Here is an 18908-nt window from a genome sequence, read left to right as displayed (position 1 = left end):
GGGCTCCAAAATCACTGCAGATGGTGACTGCAGGCATGAAATTAAAAGACAGTTGCTCTTTGGACGAAAAGCTATGACAAACACAGACAGCGTATTAAAAAGCAGAGACATCACTTTGCTGACAAAGGTCCATCTAGTCAAAGCTACGGTTTTTCCAGTAGTCATATACAGATGTGAGAGCTGGACCATAAAGAAGGTTGAGCGCCTAAGAACTGATGCTTTTGAAATGTGCTGGAGAAGACTATTGAGAGTCCCTTGGACTGCAAGGAGATCAAACCAGTCAATCCTAAAGGAAATCAACCCTGAATATTCATTGAAAGGACTGATGCTGAAGCTGAAGCTCCAGTACTTTGTCTACCTGATGTGAAGAACTGATTCATTGGAAGAGACCTTGATGCTGGAAAGATTGAAGACAGGAGGAAAAGGGGATGGCAGAAGATAAGATGGTTGGATAGCATCACCAATTCAATGGATATGAGTTACAGCAAAATCTAGGAGACAGTGGAGGACAGGGAAGCCTAGTATGCTACAGTCCATGGGGCTGGAAAGAGTCAGACATGACTGAGTGACTGAACCACCTCTCAGAGGAATAACTTACACAAAGTTTCCTATTGTGGGTTTCTATTACTCAAAAGGAGTCTAGGATATAAATCAGAGGTTCATAAACTTGGATATGCACATTTCCAAATGAGACCCAGCATTTACTAATCATAAATATAAGTAACAAACTATGAACATATTATAGTACCTGTGACTTTGACACTAATAGTACTCACAAATACTTTCATAAGCCTATCATAATTGCAGGTATCTGGGATTATCTATACTTAGCACTATTTTGAACTTGTGGTAGTTTTATTAAAAGTATCTTAAGACAGTAGTAATATGGCAGCACATATTATCCTATTACAAAATTTATTTTAAAATAGTTTGGTGAGTATTTTTCTATCTAACTGACTTCTTTTTCCTCTTCATATTTTGTACATTCTGAGAAAGGACCCATGTGTTTAACCAGATATCCAAAGGAATCCTTGATACCTCAAGTTTAAGAAAGCCTAAAGAACTTGGCAAAAATATTTTTCCTGTTCCAAGTTAGCCCAAAGGATCCACTGTCTTGAAATATTCCATCTAGAATAGTTCTCATTCCTGCTGTTTGATTACTTTTATATTTGGTGTGTACTTTAGACATATGACTATTCAGACAATAGACCCAGGTCTTTCTGAATGAACCTCCATATGTCAAGGTGTCATGCCCATATCAACAATGTGAGTCCCTTTATAGGGATTGATTTGACCAGAGTACTGATCAGGAGAATAACTAATATTAACAGGTTAGCTATTCCACACCCAGATATATTTACTGCATAAAACAAATTTCCTCAAAAAGTGAGAAGTTAAAAGTAAAAAGTTTCAAATTATTAAATTCCTAATGATGTCAGATATTTTTTTGGTATGAATATGCAGAAGTTTGGCTCACGAGTTCTTTTCAAATACTGAATTTACAACTTCTCTAGTCAAACTAACAAAATGATAGGAAATATTAACACTATTTGCTTAGGAAAAAGGTAATCATTATTACAACCAAATTAAAATCAAATAATATCAGCTCAAGTTTTCATAAGAACTCATGATAAATATCTTTTTAATAAGGAGAGACTTTTTATTCAAGTGTATCGGAAGTAATATGACAAGAAGAATCTTATTTCCTCAAGACTAAAAACATTTCCTTATGATAATAGATATGCAGCCAGAAAAGTATGGTGATGATATATTATAGTCAATAATAAAAAATGAGAGATATAAAGAACAAAATAAAATCTCATTTTCACAATTGCTTAGAATTTCCCAAAAGTTTCAGCTTTATTCTCAATCTCAAATCTAAAACGTTTGTACCGGAAAAGTCACCTTACATAGAGGATAAAATATGTAAGTTATGCCATCAAGGAAATCTAATAAAAGCCAAACATTTTTACTGGTTTTGGTTAAAAACATCCTTTGACTGGAAAGGATTATTTTAGACAAGTTTTCAAGTTTTATGTGTGCTACTCCATTAAATCCTTTCCAACATGCCCACAGAACTGTATGAAAGCTTAGACAATCCTAAGATTTATTTCTCTGAATTTCTTACTTAATAGTACTCCCTACATCCCATATTTCCCTTATTTCTCAGCCTTCTTCACACTACAGATTGGTATCTGCTTTCTGTGTGGCCCCACAGATGTGCTCTAGGCTTGGGCTGTGCATCCTAGCTTGGACATTGATTGTAACTGCCCCACTCCACATCCCCTTAACATGGACACTAGTATGTGATAAAAGTTTTGCAGATACTGATGTATCATCTAGCTACCCTTCAATCATTCAATCTATCAGTGAAGATACTGAGTCTGCACAGTTTCAAGGTATCTTAAATTCCCTTCCTGAATATGACAAGCTAAGAAAGTCATACACTGTGAACTTGTACCAGTTAGGCCTATCTAATTTAAGTTCAAAGAAGATTTTCATTGGGAATGGTCATTTGAAACTGACCCAAACAATTATTTTAAGTTATATAAAATACAACTTTTAGGAATCCAGATTCATAGTTGATACTCAAACTGGAGGTTAAGTAAAGTAAAAACTCATTTGCTTAACACTGTATGTATATGTAGGCATTTGTGTATTTCACGGTGTATTAAACACAAATATAATGTCTACTAAAACAATGAAGTATCAGATGGAAAGTGAGGGCAACTAATAAGAAACTTCTAACAAAGTTATCATCACCCACAATTTACTATCATTTCCACAAATGGATTATATAATTCGTGATTCATAGGCCAGAAGTAAACTGCCAAGTGGAATAATCTCAAAATAGCTGATAAAACAAGCTGTGAAGCTGAGAAACAGTTTAGCACTTACGTGTTCCTACTTCACTGGTGCTTGCCTTCATAAGACATAAGCTTCTATTTCAAAGTCAAGGACCTCAGAGTGTTCAAAATAGACAGACACTTTGGAGTCAAGAAAATAGCTTCACAGCCTGCCCATATCTTCCAGTTATACACTATATTATCTGTCAAGTCAATTAACCTCTTCGAATTTTGGTTCTCCCATCTGTGAAATGGGATTGCTATCTGACTTGGGAACTGGTGTGCTGTTTTGAAATTCCTTTGAAATATAGCTTGTGGAACCATTTTATAGACTGAAAGCATGAAAATGACAAAGTAGATATTATACATTAGTATGTTTCAAGTTATAGAGAAATGGTAGGAGGCAAGTGGGATTGAGGACAAGTTCCTAGAATAGCAGGTATAGGATTAACTCTTCTCATCCTACTCTGTGATTGAGAATTTTTTAAGGAGTGGTTGGAGTTCCTCTGCATGGGAAGGAAAGTTTAGAAGACTCCTTCCAAGCCCTCTATATAGTTGTTCATTGTGCAAAGAATTTCTAACCTTAGTAGTCACTTCTTTCAGCCAGGAAAAGGAAATTAACATAGCTGAGTGTCTAAGAAGGCCAACCAGATACTATATGATTTAAAGTATTATTTTTGATCAACAACTGAACAATTGAGAAAAGAGAGGCTAAGAAAGTTGAAGTAAAATACCCAAGGTGCAACTACTGCTTGTTCCATTTTGGAGTTGAAAAAAGCCTCTGAATCCAAAGATTTTCCAACAAAACTACACAAATTGTTCTGCAACTGTCATCTGTTAAATCAAATTTTTCTTCCTTTTAACCTTCTGTGCTGGATATTTTTATGTCGGAATTTATTACAAGGTCATTTTATTATTTAATCATTTAGGGGTAATATAGAATGACATCACAAGGAAAATGTAATAATCAGTTCAGTTCAGTCCCTCAGCTGTGTCTGACACTTTGCGACCCCATGGACTGCAGCATGCCAGGCTTCCCTGTACATCACCAACTCCTGGAGCTTGCTCAAACTTATGTCCATCAAGTCGATGGTGCCATCCAACCATCTCATCCTCTGTTGTCCCCTTCTCCTCCTGCCTTCAATCTTTCCCAGCATTAGGGTCTTTTCAAATGAGTCAGCTCTTCACATCAGGTGGCCAAAGTATTGGAGTTTCAGCTTCAACATCAGTCCTTCCAATGAATATTCAGGACTGATTTCCTTTAGGATGCACTGGTTGGATCTCCTTGCAGTCCAAGGGACTCTCAAGAGTCTTCTCCAACACCACAGTTCAAAAGTATCAATTCTTCCGCGTTCAGCTTTGTTTATGGTCCGACTCTGACATCCATACGTGAGTACTGGAAAAACCATAGTTTTGACTAGATGGTCCTTTGTCAACAAAGTAAGTCTCTGCTTTTTAATATGCTATCTAGATTGGTCATAGCTTTTCTTTCAAGGAGCAAGCATCTTTTAATTTCATGGCTGCAGTCACCATCTGCAGTGATTTTGGAGCCCAAGAAAATAAAGTCTGTCACTGTTTCCGTTGTTTCCTGACCTATTTGCCATGAACTGATAGGACTGGATGCCATGATATAGTTTTTTGAATGTTGAGTTTTAAGCCAGCTTTTTCACTCTCCTCTTTCACTTTCATCAAGAGGCTCTTCAGTTCCTCTTCACTTTCGGCTATAAGTGTGGTGTCATCTGCATATCTGAGGTTATTGATATTTCTCCCGGCAATCTTGATTCCAGTTTGTGCTTCATTCAACCCTGCATTTCTCATTATGTAATCTGCATATGAGTTACATAAGCAGGGTGACAATATACAGCCTTGACATATTACTTTCCCAGTGGAACCATTCTGTTGTTCCATGTCCATGTTACGTCCAAGCAACAGAAGTAACTGTTGCTTCTTGACCTGCACACAGATTTCTCAAGAGACAGGTAAGGTGTTCTTGTATTCCCATCTCATTAAGAATTTTGCACAGTTTGTTGTGATCTACACAGTCAAAGGCTTTGGTGCAATCAATAAAGCAGAAAGTGAAGTGAAAGTGAAGTCGCTCAGTCATGTCCAATTCTTTACGATACCATGGACTGTAGCCTACCAGGCCTCTCCATCCGTGGGATTTTCCAGGCAAGAATACTGGATTGGGTTGCCATTTCCTTCTCCATGTTTTTATAAAATATAAAATGACATCACAAGGAAAATGTAATAATACCCAGATATTGTTCCAGTACTTTAGCATATCTATTTTTGCATATTTAGCTCATTCAAATCTCCTCACAATCTTAAAATATAGGCATTATTATTATTTTCATATTATAGATGAGAGAAAAAATCTGTGTCATTAGCCACTATGCTATGCTGCCTCTCTGGCAGGGGTGGTAGAGTTATAATAACTATGAGATTTATTGTCCATACTGGGCTGTTAATAATTATTCCAGGCAGTAGGTATAGACTTGAGTCAATCAAATATTTGGCCACCATTAACCAAGTGGATAGCTATCCAGAATATCGTATACATTCTCATTGATCATATTCTTGGGGACCTATCAGTTAAAAATACATCTTTTTCCTTCTGACTTACTTCCCTCTGTATGACACTCTCTATGTTAATCCACATCTCTATAAATGACCCAATTTTGTTCTTCTTTATGGCTGAGTAATATTCCATTGTGTACATACCACATCTTCTTTACCTATTCCTCTGTGATAGACATCTATGTTGCTTCCATGTCTTGGCTATATACACTATTCATAATATGTATAAAATAGGTAGCTAATTGAAACATACTGTATAGCACAGGGGACTCTACTTAATGAACTGTCGCAACTTGAATGGGAAGGAAGTCCAAAAGAGGGGGGGATATATGTACTTATGTGGCTGATTCATTTTCTGTACAGTAGAAAGTAACACAACATTGTAAAGCAACTATACTCCAATAAAAGTTAATTAAAAAAATAAGCAAATAAAACTACAGCTTTTCTGTGACTCAAGTCAGACAATACAAAAAACGGTTTTTGGAGTCTGAATCTTGGATTGCCCAAGAGTTAGGTGACTTCATTCATTCTAGAAGTTTTGCTTCTGCTCCCCAGATCTCTAGATACACTTGGGTTCCTACACATTCAGACATTCACTTCTTCCTCTTCCCATGGAGTGCGTTACCTCATATACTATAAATATATTTACCATTTATTTCAGTTATAAATGACTTCTCATCCTTGAAACCAAAGAAAACTTGTTGGTACAAAGGTCAACCTGGAGAACTGCTTCTATACCATGAAAGTTGTGTATCAGCTACAATCAGCATCTCAAGTCCTTGTAAACCTTAAACAGATTTTGCAAACCTAGAAGAACACCTTTGGGACTCATGGCATCACCGACTCAATGGACGTGAGTTTGAGTGAACTCTGGGAGTTGGTGATGGACAGGGAGTCCTGGCGTGCTGCAATTCATGGGGTCGCAAAGAGCTGGACACAACTCTTCGACTGAACTGAACTGAACTGAACTAGGGTAGGTTGGTATTTTCATTGTCTTTTGGCTACTGTAACAAATCACAGGAATATAGTGGCTTAAAACAGCACAAATGTATCCTTTTAGAGTTCTGGAAGCTGGAAATCTGAAATTAAGTTTTATTAGGCTGAAGTCAAGGTGTCAGCAGTGCTGGCTTCTTCTGCAGACACTGCGGAGAGAACCCACCTCCTTGCCTTTTCTAGCCTGGAAAGGGTCTTGCAGTCTTTGACTTGTAAACCTCCCTCCACAGTCAAACTGCATCCCTGTAGTCTCTGCTTCCATTATCACATGGCCTCCTCTCTCACGCTGACTCTTCCTGCACCCTCTTACCCTGGGACCACACACATAATCCAGGATAATCTCCCCATCTCAATATATACTTAATTACATCCACAAAGTCCTTTTTGCTATACAAGATGATATTCACAGGTTCTGGGGATTTGGATGTAGACATACAGACAGACAGACAGGGGAATAACACCATTCTGCCTACTAAAGGTGGTAACTTAATGAAACACTATGGACATAAAGATCATTGGAAAAAGCTACTTCCAAACAGAAACAAAATTGTTTTTTCTATAAATTCCAGATTATCCATTATATTTATAAAGATTCATCAGAAGTTAACACTTATCTTTCATAATTGTTTTGTTTTTAACTTCATTTAATGACTAGTTAAGAGTTTTAAATAAAATTTATTGGAAGGCCTGATACGGTGTGAGCAGATACAGAGTTGAGAATGAGATTTTTAAAGACACACACACTCACGTGTGTGTGTGTGTGTGTGTGTGCTCAGTTGTCTCTGTCTCTTTATGACCCCATGGACTGCCAGACTTCTCTGTCCATGGAGTTTTCCAGGCAAGAATACTGGAGTGGGTTGCCATTTCCTATTCTAGGAGATTGAATGGAAGCTGCATCTCCTATGTCTCCTGCATTGGCAGGTGGATTCTTTACCACTGCCCCACCTGGGAAGCAATTTCTTATGAACTTGGTTAAGAACCAAATATGAGGTTGGTTGAATTTGGTTAAAAACCAGGTATGAGGATTCATCACTGAACATAATGGGTGCTATGATGCGCTCCCTAGATTCTTCAACCAGGGCAGGAAGCAAATACACAAACATCTAAACCACTTGAGTGTGGCCAGAAAACCCCTCAATTGCCAGGCTGGCTTTCAAGACTGTGTTGAGGGAAGAGAGAGAATTTTCTCAGTGGTGTGCCTTCTTCCTAAGGTACCTGTATCCAGTGGTGGGTCAGTCCATGGGTCAGTGATCTGGCCCACTTGTGCCAATCTGGGACCATTTTAAACGTGCATTCTATCTTCAAACTCTCCCCCATAGGATTGCCTGAAGCTTCTATTCAGACATCACAGCTCAACTCAATGACGTGCTGGAGGTGGTTGGTACCAGCACATTAGAGCTGATCTGTGCATTACAGTCAGTGATGCCAAGTATGTACCTTAAAATCTGCCACAATAAGAGTATTTTCACTATGGGAAAGAACAAACAATATAAATCAGGACTTTAAAAATATCATTATTATTTCAGAGAACCATATATTAAACATTTATCAGCAAACTACTGGGATTTTCCATCTGCACAATCCTGCTTATTTCTCTTCCTGCCCAAAGATACAAATCCCAAGGATACTCACTAATAAATCTGCTGTAAAAACAACCCATCTTCAATTCAGACTTTAAAAAATTACTTTCTCAAAAACTCTATAAGTAACCAATGAGAACCTACTGAATAATACTCAATGCTCTATGGTGGCCTGAATGGAAAAGAAATGCAAATGGCGAGGGGCAGATATATGTATACTTATAGCTGGTCCACTTTGCTGTACAGCAGAAACTAACATTGTAAAGCAACTGTACTCCAATAAAATGTAATTAAAAATAACACAATAGCACAAAAGAAATTCAGTTACTAACATAATGAGCCATCAACCTCAATACTTAAGAACTTTCTGGAAATAAGGATATGTAGTTTATAAAACTACAATATAACAATTAAAATTAATAAATTAGAATTGATCCATTCCTACCATTTAATCCTCAGACTAGTCAGATTTCACCAATTGATCTAGTAATGCCTTTACAGCAAAAGGCTCAAGTTCAAATGCATGAGTTGCATGTGACTGTCATGTTTCATTAGGCTCTTCAAACTCTGCCAGTCCTCAACTTCCATGACCTTGACATTTGCAAGTTTACTGACCAGTTTTTGTTGTTGATGTTGTTGCTGAATGTCCTTCAGTGCAGATATGTTTAATGTCTCTCATGATTAGATTCAAATTATGCATCTCTGGCAGGAATATCGAATAAGATGCTACACAGTATCAGGTGGGGCAGGATTTTGACTCATTGTATTGCTGACAGTGTTCACTTTTATCACTTAAGACAGTGTCCTCTATTTTAGCTTTGTAATTAACTATCTTTGTTCAGAAGACTGTTAAAGCTGTTTAGATGTCCCATTGCTCACCAAAATGTTTCTCATTCATTTATTCATATCAATATAGACTAATGGAATCTTATTTTTCATTAGTCTGTAATTCATCCACATCATTATTTATTTTGATGCTCAATTTGTCCCAAATTTGGTTTGTTGGAGTCCCTGTACCTTGGCTTCTATATCCTCCATCATTCATTATGCTCTCAGGTACAAGATGTTCTGAAGTCACTCATATGTCCACTGACCCAAGATAGCAATCAGGCATTTCTCTAAGGATCTGATTCCAGTAGATTTATTAAGAAATTCAAGATATAGGTGCAGGAGTGCTCACTGTTATTGGGATGTCATTGTTTCCAAGCCCTCTCAGTGGACAGAGGTATAGGAATATCTGTGTGTGTGGTATGTGTGTGTACACATACTCAAACATATATAATGCGTGGAAACACTATTTTAAAAATGTTTTAATCTGTTATTCTTTCTATAATAGAACCTAGAAGTCAATATTGATATTCCCAGCTCCATTTTAATTCCACAGGGTTCATTCTAAAATTTCCTTTCCATGTTTTATCTTCCTTTTTGACAGCAAGTATCCTGATTTGCTCAATCAATCCCACTGTATGAAACCAATCTTCCATCCCCTCTGCCATCTTCTCCCCACTACACATGATTTCTGAAACTCAGCATAGGGTGCCTCCCCAACCCTATGTGGCCAGCTTCCTGTCATTCTATCCTGCTCTGGCCTGCAGTTCTGGACTACCTTGCCACCCAGCAGCCCCCCATCACCTTCAGTTCAGTTCAGTCACTCAGTCGTGTCTGACTCTTTGCTACCCCGTGGACTGCAGCATACCAGGCCTCCTTGTCCATCACCAACTCCCAGAGTTTACTCGCACTCATGTCATTGAGCCGGTGATGCCATCCAACTATCTCATCCTCTGTCGTCCCCTTCTCCTCCTGCCTTCAATCTTTCCCAGCATCAGGGTCTTTTCAAATTAGTCAGTTCTTCACATCAGGTGGCCAAAGTATTAGAATTTCAGCTTCAGCATCAGTCCTACCAGTGAATATTCAGGATTGATTTCCATTATGATGGACTGATTGGATCTCCTTGCAGTCCAAGGGATACTCAAGAGTCTTCTCCAACACCACAGTTCAAAAGCATCAATTCTTCAGCACTCAGCCTTCTTTATAGTCCAACTCTCACAACCATACATGACTACTGGAAAAAACATAGCTTTGACTAGATGGACCTTTGTTGGCAAAGCAATGTCTCTGCTTTTAATATGCTGTCTAGGTTGGTCACAACTTTTCTTCCAAGGAGCAAGCATCTTTTAATTTCATGGCTGCAGTGATTTTGGAGCCCCCCAAAATAAAGTCTGTCACTGTTTCCCCTGTTTTCCCATCTATTTGCTATGAAGTGATGGGACCAGATGTCGTGATCTTAGTTTCTGAATGTTCAGGGGTTTTTTTCTTTTTTTAACCGTTAGGTTATGGTGATTAGTACTTGCATTTCCATAAGCATTTGTAGGGGGCACATAATAAATATATGAGAATAAACATCTTTGGAAGAATGTGTCTGTGACATATCTGGATTAGCTAGGTGGTCAAGATTGCATGTGATTTTGTTATTGTGTGCTTTTCTCTTTGTGTGTGACAATATGTGTAACCATGTGAGAGAAGGTGTCTGTGCAGAATCTACTAGGAAGGAGGAGGTGCAAGCCCCTTCTCACAAGTGGCTTCCAGAGCCACTCTCAGGAAGCTGGGGTAGACCAGGAAGGAACTGAAGCCTGTGGTTGCGTATGCATTGAGCAGAGGTGAGGGAAATGACCCCACAATCCCAGAAAGGCCAGGACAAAACAGGCTGGTGGGTGAGGGGTGCCGTCTCACCCAGGCAGAGAGTGAGCCTGGGACAGGAGCACCAGGGTGCAGTGTCCCAGTGATTTTAAGGGCTGAGCTTGCCAAATGCTTGTCCTGGAAACCAGCCGAGTGCCTCTCTGCCTCCAAAAGGAAACCTCAGCCAGCCCTGTCGGGCCAGGCTGGGGCTGAAGTTCCACCCCTTCATCTACCAGCAAATCAGGAGTTCCCTTCCTCCTGTCCATCTGATGTGAGGTCCTAAAGCCCCAAGCTGGTGATTGGGGGACGAGTATGTGGAACAAGTGATGAGCTCCTAAGGGCACAATCTGGAGCAGATGGCAGTGCCCCCTGTCCATTGGGGAAGAGCTGTGTGAGGCTGGCAGTCAGAACAGACCTCAGGAGGGTGGCAGAGATGAAGTGGGGCCAGGATGTCCCCTAGGCCCAGTCCCAGGCCAGGGCTGGTGGTGCTAGGCCAGGGACTGGATTAGGGGTGGCCCTGAGGCTACAGGGAGGTACTCTGGCTCCACTAGGCATAGAACTCCTCTTGCTTGTTAGGCTTCTGGTATGTGACGCTTGCCTGATTGGGCTCCTCCAATGTGTAGGTGCCCTTGTTCTTCTTCTTCATGCCACAGATGAACAGTGTGACCAGGAAGGCGGCAAAGAGGGCACTTAAAACCCCATCCATGATCACAGCTACAAGCACCTTCTTCCACTCCAGGATGCTCTTCTGGGAAAGCTGAGCCCCTGAGCTGCCTGAGTCAACAACACTGTCCAGGAGGCCAGGGCCTGGGTGGGCACCCTTGGGCAGCATCCCAGGTAGAGGTGATAGCTTGGCTGTGGCCCACCCACAGCCACCACCTCATTGGCTGTGTCTGGCTGTGTGGTCTCTTCTTCTGACAGCTCAAAGTCCCCACTGGGTCCCCCGCTCGCTGGCATTTCTGGCTTATCCTGGATGGTGGTCGGGAAGGACTCTGGAGTTGGGGTCTGAGCCACCTCCATGGGTCCATGGGCAGTGGTCCCCAGGGGCAGGGTGCTCTTCTCAGAGATGTCAGGCTTCTGGGTGGTAGCTGGTCTAGGAAGGGCCCTTAGCCTGGAGGTAGCTGTGCTGACCAGCCTGGGAGCTGGGGGCCTCTGTGTCCAAGACAGCCACTATGGTGGGAGGTGAGGGCACCACTGGGGTGGTGGCCCGTAGGCTGTGGCCACTGTGGTCAGTGGAAGAGGCAGAAGCCTACTTACGCCGGTGGTCCTTATGACAGTTTGTTGTGATCCACACAGTCAAAGGCTTTGGCATTGTCAATAAAGCAGAAGTAGATGTTTTTCTGGAACTCTCTTGCTTTCTCAGTGATCCAACAGATGTTGGACATTTGATCTCTGGTTCCTCTGCCTTTTCTAAATCCAGCTTGAACATGTAGAAGTTCACAGTACACATACTATTGAAGCCTGGCTTGGAGAATTTTGTGCATTAGTTTGCTGGCATGTGAGATGAGTGCAATTGGTAGTTTGAGCATTCTTTGGCATTGCCTTTCTTTGGGATTTCTTTGGAAACCTGACCTTTTCTAGTCCTGTGGCCCCCTCAACTTACTGAGGATCCAACATCCTGCCCTAAGCCAGCTCCTGCATAGAAACCTGCTCATCCCACTTGGACTCTCCTCATACATTGATATCCTGAAGATCTGACTTGCCTATGAAACCTTAAACAGGCTGGCCCCCATGTGAAGGACCCTTCCCTTCACTCAGACGCTATCCATTCTTGATAGCTCTCCTATGGGGATGATGTTTTCTTAGTGCTGTTCACATTCTGAGATGCTATTCCAGGCCACCTTCCCTGGGATTGCCATCTAGACTTACATAGCTCTTGATATCCCATACAAGTGCTCTTTGCTATGATGCCTTTCTTCTCACCCTGTTTGGGCTCTGATCCTCATGTGGTTGCTTGTCCTGTACCCTACAGGTTCTGATACCCAGTGCTGACTAGGACCCCCTTTTCATCTTGCATGGCTTCTGACTGACTGACTGAAAACAGTTCTCCTATGTTCAGCTGTACCTAATGGCTTTTGGACCAAATGTTCAGGAAGAGAAAGGAATGAACAGGAAAGGAGAAAAAAAAAAAAAAAGCCTTTGCTTTACACTGAATGCTGTCATTTTGACCATTCCCAAAAATCTCATTCAAAAGTTTCCTCTTCTTTTGAAACTTTCAGACATTTAAACTAATTCCTTAAAGCTGCTTAATCATCAAAAGCTCCCTTAGTACTAGAATTCCTCTATCAGCCCTTGAAAAATACAGCCTTTAAAAATGTGTGCATTAAAGAAGCAGATACACTGATCATGCTACATTTTCTAATATACAAGGTGTTTCTTGAGTATGATTCTGCTTTCCTCAACTAGAAAGTAAAATCCAATGGCAGGGAATATGTCTAACTCATTTGCAATCATAGGATCTGGCGCTGGTTCCTGGCATGTGGTCGGCTCTAATATGTATTTAGTGAACGAGTTAATTGAATTAGTTTGGTGTGTTCTGTCCCAAACAATGCACAGCCACTCCAGGTACTCAATGTCCAAAGTAAAACTGCCCCAGTGATCACATGGTTGCCACAGTCTGGGTGTCAAATGGACAACAGCAGTGAGATGAAAAGTGGAACACTTGCTTTATTCAAACACTGTGGTTGTGACACAGTATGGACCTTTTTCATCAACAGCCTTGAGAAACTCAGATAGCCACTAAAAGTGATGAACTAAGTCATCTGACGTTTTGTATACCGAGTATAATAAAACATGTGAGTGGGAAATATAAGTCACAATAATGATCACAATAATTGTCCAAAAGGGTGACTACAAATACAATATGGGCAGTGTGAAGTCTATTCACATGTTTAAGGTGGCACCAAACTAAAACTTTCATCATTATAATCTCATAAAGGTAAAAAGAATAATCTACCAGTAGTTTAGGTTGCCATTTTTAAGCATAGTGATATAGGTACCTTGTGTTACTTAACTTTCTTTCTCTAATAGTGTTCTTTATAAGACACAAATATTTCTTGCATATATAAAAATGAATATGCTTTACTAGGTAGACCCTATCTATGTCTATCACCCCTATTGTCAAGAATAAATATGAAAATACGGTAGATTGGTACCCCAGTCAGGTTCTCCCAAAAAGTATGTGCTACGGCCAGGCTACGGCTGTAACATACACATCTCACGTTTACCTCCTGTCTCCCAGCCTCCTGTTTTTGGGCTGCAGTTTTGTGACACAGTCTACTAAACACACAGTTGAAACAATTTACTTGTTAAAATCACTCACAGCTGAACTGACTCTCAGATGACTGAAACTGTTTATGAAAGGCACTAAATGTCTTTTCTTTTTAAAGTTAGTATGTTATTTTGGAATTGTACATGACAAAAATTTCACTGTAAAATGAACATTTCCCCACATATCCAAATTGGTAATTCTTCTACCAATAAAATTTTATTTATTACTTAAATTCCAGGTATATGACAGCTTCTCATTCAAATTCAGCTTTTTTTGTTTATTGTTTCTGATTGAGTATTTATGTTAGGATGGAAAAACAATTTTTTCTAAAAAAAATACTTGATTCTGATATGTTGCTCAGTCTTATCTTTTCTTATCTGATCTTCTTGACTATAATGAGAGGTTATAACAAAAACACTAAAAAAATGTTTTTCCAAGTGTTATTTGATCTTGCACAATTTTTTTATTTTCAAAGGGAGTAAACATTTAAAGGTTTTATTTCATCCTACACCTCCCAAATTCTTGGGATGGGATTGTCCAATTTTTCCTTACTCCCCAGTGCTGCTCTCATCATTATTTATCCACCACCCTGCGGGTTTATTTGAAGTCCACACCATCTGTCTCAGACACCCACTTAATCATTCCTTTCTTTACTTGTCCCCCCTCCCACCACAATGCATATCAATTTTGGGTTCCTTAAAATCATACCACTGTAGGACTGACATTCATTTTCCTTTCTAGTCCAGAGTCCACTTAAATCATCTGGTCTTGAGATGCATTTGGCATGAACTTCTAGGTGCCTGAAATGCAGACATACCCATTCTAGCTGACTACTCATCAATAGCACAGAACACATTAATTGGTCCTCAAGTTTACATTCATTGAACAAGGTACGCTGCAGCCTTGCGTATGTATGCTTGTCCTTAGAATCTCAATCTTCTCACCATTGCCCCCTCACTTCTCTACACATATTTCCTTGTCCTCTGCCCTCTCAAGGAACACAAGTAATGAATATCAGGAAGGACACCACTATGTGTCAGAGATCCTTGTACAGATTCTGACTTTGCAATGTATACACTACTGGTAACAGATAAATGATAATAGGATAGGAAAAATAACTTCGGGAATTGCAGCAAGTCTCTAAAGCCAGCAAGTGATAGGTGATTCAAAAAAAAAAAAAAGCTGCTGGAAAGATATCAGAGCTGATGCTGTGACTCTAAATCTCTATCATCTACCTCCTGCCTCTATTAGAGGAAATGAGAAAGTTGAATAAGAGTCAATGAAGTAAGGGAATTCAAAGTCACTAGGTATGTGGTGGGATTTCCTACTTCTCGGTTAAGGGAGAAAGATATTTTGCACTTATCAAGCCAAATTACAGGGATACCAAGAGATTTCTTTTCAGAGGTTGTGACTGCTTTTTAGAGATCAGTACCTCACTTTTATATAGATATTTATTGACTGTGAATCTGTAACCTGAAATAATGCATGCTGAGGTTTGACAGAAAACAGCAAAATTCTGTAAAGCAATTATCCTTCAATAAAAAATAAGTTAATTTAAAAATATGAAAGTTACTTGGGGAACTGTGACTTGATTTCCTTGATGATTAGAGATATATGAGGTAGGAAGTATCCCAGAAGAGTCTGTAAAGGACTGGGTGGAAAGAAGTATCAGTGGGTGAAGAAGTTCCTTCTTGTGGCAAGGAGCCTCAGTTTCCAAATGGACAGAGTAAAAGGTAGCTGGGTTCAAGTCCTCTCGATTAGGTTCTACTCTGTGGGGCTGTCTGCTGAGGTAGGAAGCCCCAGAAGCAAGTCTTTGGGTGTTTTATTGTCTGAAGCAGAATCCTACACTGGGGAGGGAGACAGAAAGATGTCAGCTAGGAGTCCTTGGTCCATGCTGGCAACTGTTCAGTGACAAAGTTTCCAAAATGCCCCTCACTAAAAATGGAAACGTGGATGTCTACCACACTGGCAAATGTGATGACCACCTACTTTTACCCCGAAACCAGGTTACACCATTACTACTTGGAAATGTGACCTTTGTACTAGTTGAAAATACCCAGAAGATGCAGATAAAGCAATCATCCAAAACTGGGAAGAGAAATCTGGCAGCAAGGTTAGAGGAAATTATGGAAGAAAGCCATTTCCAGTAGTTTAGTCCAAACAAATGTATCTTCTCCCCTGAGTTTCCGTAATTCTAAAATGGGAATAGTGCCACTTACTTACTTTTACAGCCTAATTGGAGAACTGGAAAGGAGGACTAAAAGCTGAGAGCTTATACGCACCGAGTATAGTCAAATGTACCCAATAGTTTCTCAATAAATTGAAGCTAAAAATAGAGGAGGACACTTCAAATTTAAATTTAACAATGTCAGCTCTCTCTTAGCTACCACTAAATTCCAGCTACTTCAGTTTTTTCTGATCTTTTTTATAGAGCACATTATAGTATTCTGAGCATGGAACTATTTCTAATTTTCATTTTTTTTTCTTATTCTGCTCTAGGTAACTGTTCTGCTGGAAGAAAAGATGACAAAAATACCAGCTTAGCTCACTGCAGATCCATACCTCTGTCATCATGTCAGTTTCCCTCTGAAAACCTGTAACAGCTCTCTTCATGATTACAAAATCAAGGTCAAGCTTTTCCCCCATCACATCCTCTATATACCACCAGAATACATATCATTTAATTTATTAAACAGTTTGTTAGCATGCTAGGAATAACCCAAGAGAGAAAAAAGGATTGATAATTGAAGGGGTGAACAGTTGTTGGAACAATGCTCTTGAGTAAGTAAGGGGGGAGGGCATCTAGAGTGCAGTGGATGGGCTGACTGACATTAACTCACAATTTAAATTTATATTTTAAATTTATAAATTTAATTAATTTATTTATAAATACTTGCTCAACAAGTATTTATTGACTACCCACCATACAGCAAAATCTCTTCTCAGAACTGGGGATAAAGCTGTGAATAAAATATAAAAAGATCTCTGCACTCAATGAACTTATCCTCCAGTGTTTGAAGCAAATAATAAAGAAACATGCTCTATATTAAGTAGCCAGTAGTATATAAAAAAAATAAAGCAGAGAAAGAAGATAGATGGTGTCATAGGTGTATAATTTTATATAATGTGGCCAGGGAAGATTCCAGAGAGAAAGTGACATTTGAGTAAAGACCTGAAGGTAAGGAAACAAACCATAAGCATATTCAGGGAACAAACATTTCAGACAGAGGGAATACAAAGTTCTAAAGCCCTGCAGTCGGAGTATTAGTCATGTGTTCCAGTGTTCACTGTACCTGCAACTGAGAAGGTACATAAATACTAACACAGGATGTGGGAGAAGTAATGGGAAGCTAGATCACGGAGCTTGATAGGACATTGAAAGGATTTTGTTTTTTTCACTGAAGGAGATGCAAGGCATTGAAGAGATTTAAACAAAGTAGCAGCAAAAAGTAGCTTAAATTTTAATAGGATCACTTTGAGCATTATAATTAATTAGAGACTATAGGGTAAACCAAAGGAAATGCAAAAAGCAAAACAAACAAAAAACACTTAGTAGATTATTACAATAATTCAGGTGAAAATATTGGTAACTTTGACTAAGATGGCAGTAATGTAAATGATGAGAAGAGCTAACGCTTGGAAACTGCTGATGTGTCAGACATGGGTTGCAAGAAAGGGAGCTCAAACGAGACTCCAAGGTTTAACATCATTTCCTAAGATGATAGACTTCATGAAAGGAGGCGGCTTTTTGGCAATTATCAGGTGCTGAGTTTGGGACATGTTTGGTTTTAGATGAGTGTTACATATTCGACTGAAGATATCACTATTAGATGTTCAGTTCTGGATGTCAGAGGAGAAGTCTAGATTGGAGGGTGAGAGGATATTTAATATGAAGACACTAAGGAAACTGCCAGGGGAGTGAGTGAGAGAAAATAGGCCATCTCCAAGGACATGTCTTCAGGACATTCCTACGTGTAGAGTTTAGGGAGGAAAAAACAAGCACTAGTAAATAACATAGAGAAAGACTAACCACAGAGGTAAGAGAAAATTAGGACAGCATAATGTCTTAAAAGGGCTTCGCTGGTGGCTCAGATGGTAAAGAATCTGCCTGTAATGTGGGAGACCTGGGTTCGACTCTGGCAAGAACAGTAGTGCTGCTATTATGAAGAATAAAGTTAACTCAAGTGGGTTTAGGACAAAATGGAGATGGGGAGAGGTTTAAGACAGTGAGCATAGACAATTCTTTCAAGACATAGACAATCCCTTCAACAAGAAGGGAAGTGGACATATCTACAAGGAGAAGTGTTGTCTCAAGAAGTATTTTGTTTATATGTTTTGTTTTTAAGGAAGAATAAACAGTTTGTTCACATGCTAGGAATAACCCAAGAGAGAAAAAAGGATTGATGACTGAAGGGGTGAACAGAGTTGTTGGAACAATGCACTTGAGTAAGTAAGAGGGGAGGGCACCTAGAGTGTAGTGGATGGGCTGACTGTCATTAACTCACAATAACAGGAGAGAAGACAGAGAACAGGGCTGCGAATGCAAGTAAGGGAGTGGATGCTATGGGGGCACTAGAGGAGACTTTCTTCTATTTCCTTCTGTTTTCTCAATTAAAAAGACAGTGATATCATAAGTTGACAGTGAGGATTGAAGAAGAGTTACTGAAGGTATGAAAGAAGTGCTGAAATAATGAAATAATAAATCACAAAGTGGAAGAGAAAATAGACATGGGAAGTTTTATATAATTGATGGACATCATTAGGGGCCTCCTTAAGTGTAGTCAGCATGATTATCTGTGTAATCCTTAGAGGATCTCACTATTGTATTAGATCATTTGCTTCAGTACATATTATAGTCATTCTATTTTGTCCATCTCCTCTTCCTCCCTTGGAGTTTTTCTGTTTTTCTTCATTATCTGTATGAAATTATCTGTACATATCTGTATATAATTATTCAAGGGCTAA

General features: G+C 39.5%; 1 protein-coding gene and 1 pseudogene across 2 annotated transcripts in view; both read right to left on the bottom strand.

The window, feature by feature from the left end:
- Nucleotides 1–18908, bottom strand: part of GALNT13 (polypeptide N-acetylgalactosaminyltransferase 13) — a 672291-nt gene that overhangs the window by 344155 nt on the left and 309228 nt on the right. The gene's annotated exons all lie outside the window — the stretch shown is intronic.
- LOC102269736 (syndecan-3 pseudogene) lies at nucleotides 11220–11950 on the bottom strand (annotated as a pseudogene).

This window comes from Bos mutus, chromosome 2, assembly GCF_027580195.1.
Source record: "Bos mutus isolate GX-2022 chromosome 2, NWIPB_WYAK_1.1, whole genome shotgun sequence".
NCBI classification, from domain to species: Eukaryota; Metazoa; Chordata; class Mammalia; order Artiodactyla; family Bovidae; genus Bos; species Bos mutus.
This window is presented reverse-complemented; position numbering and strand designations above follow the sequence as displayed.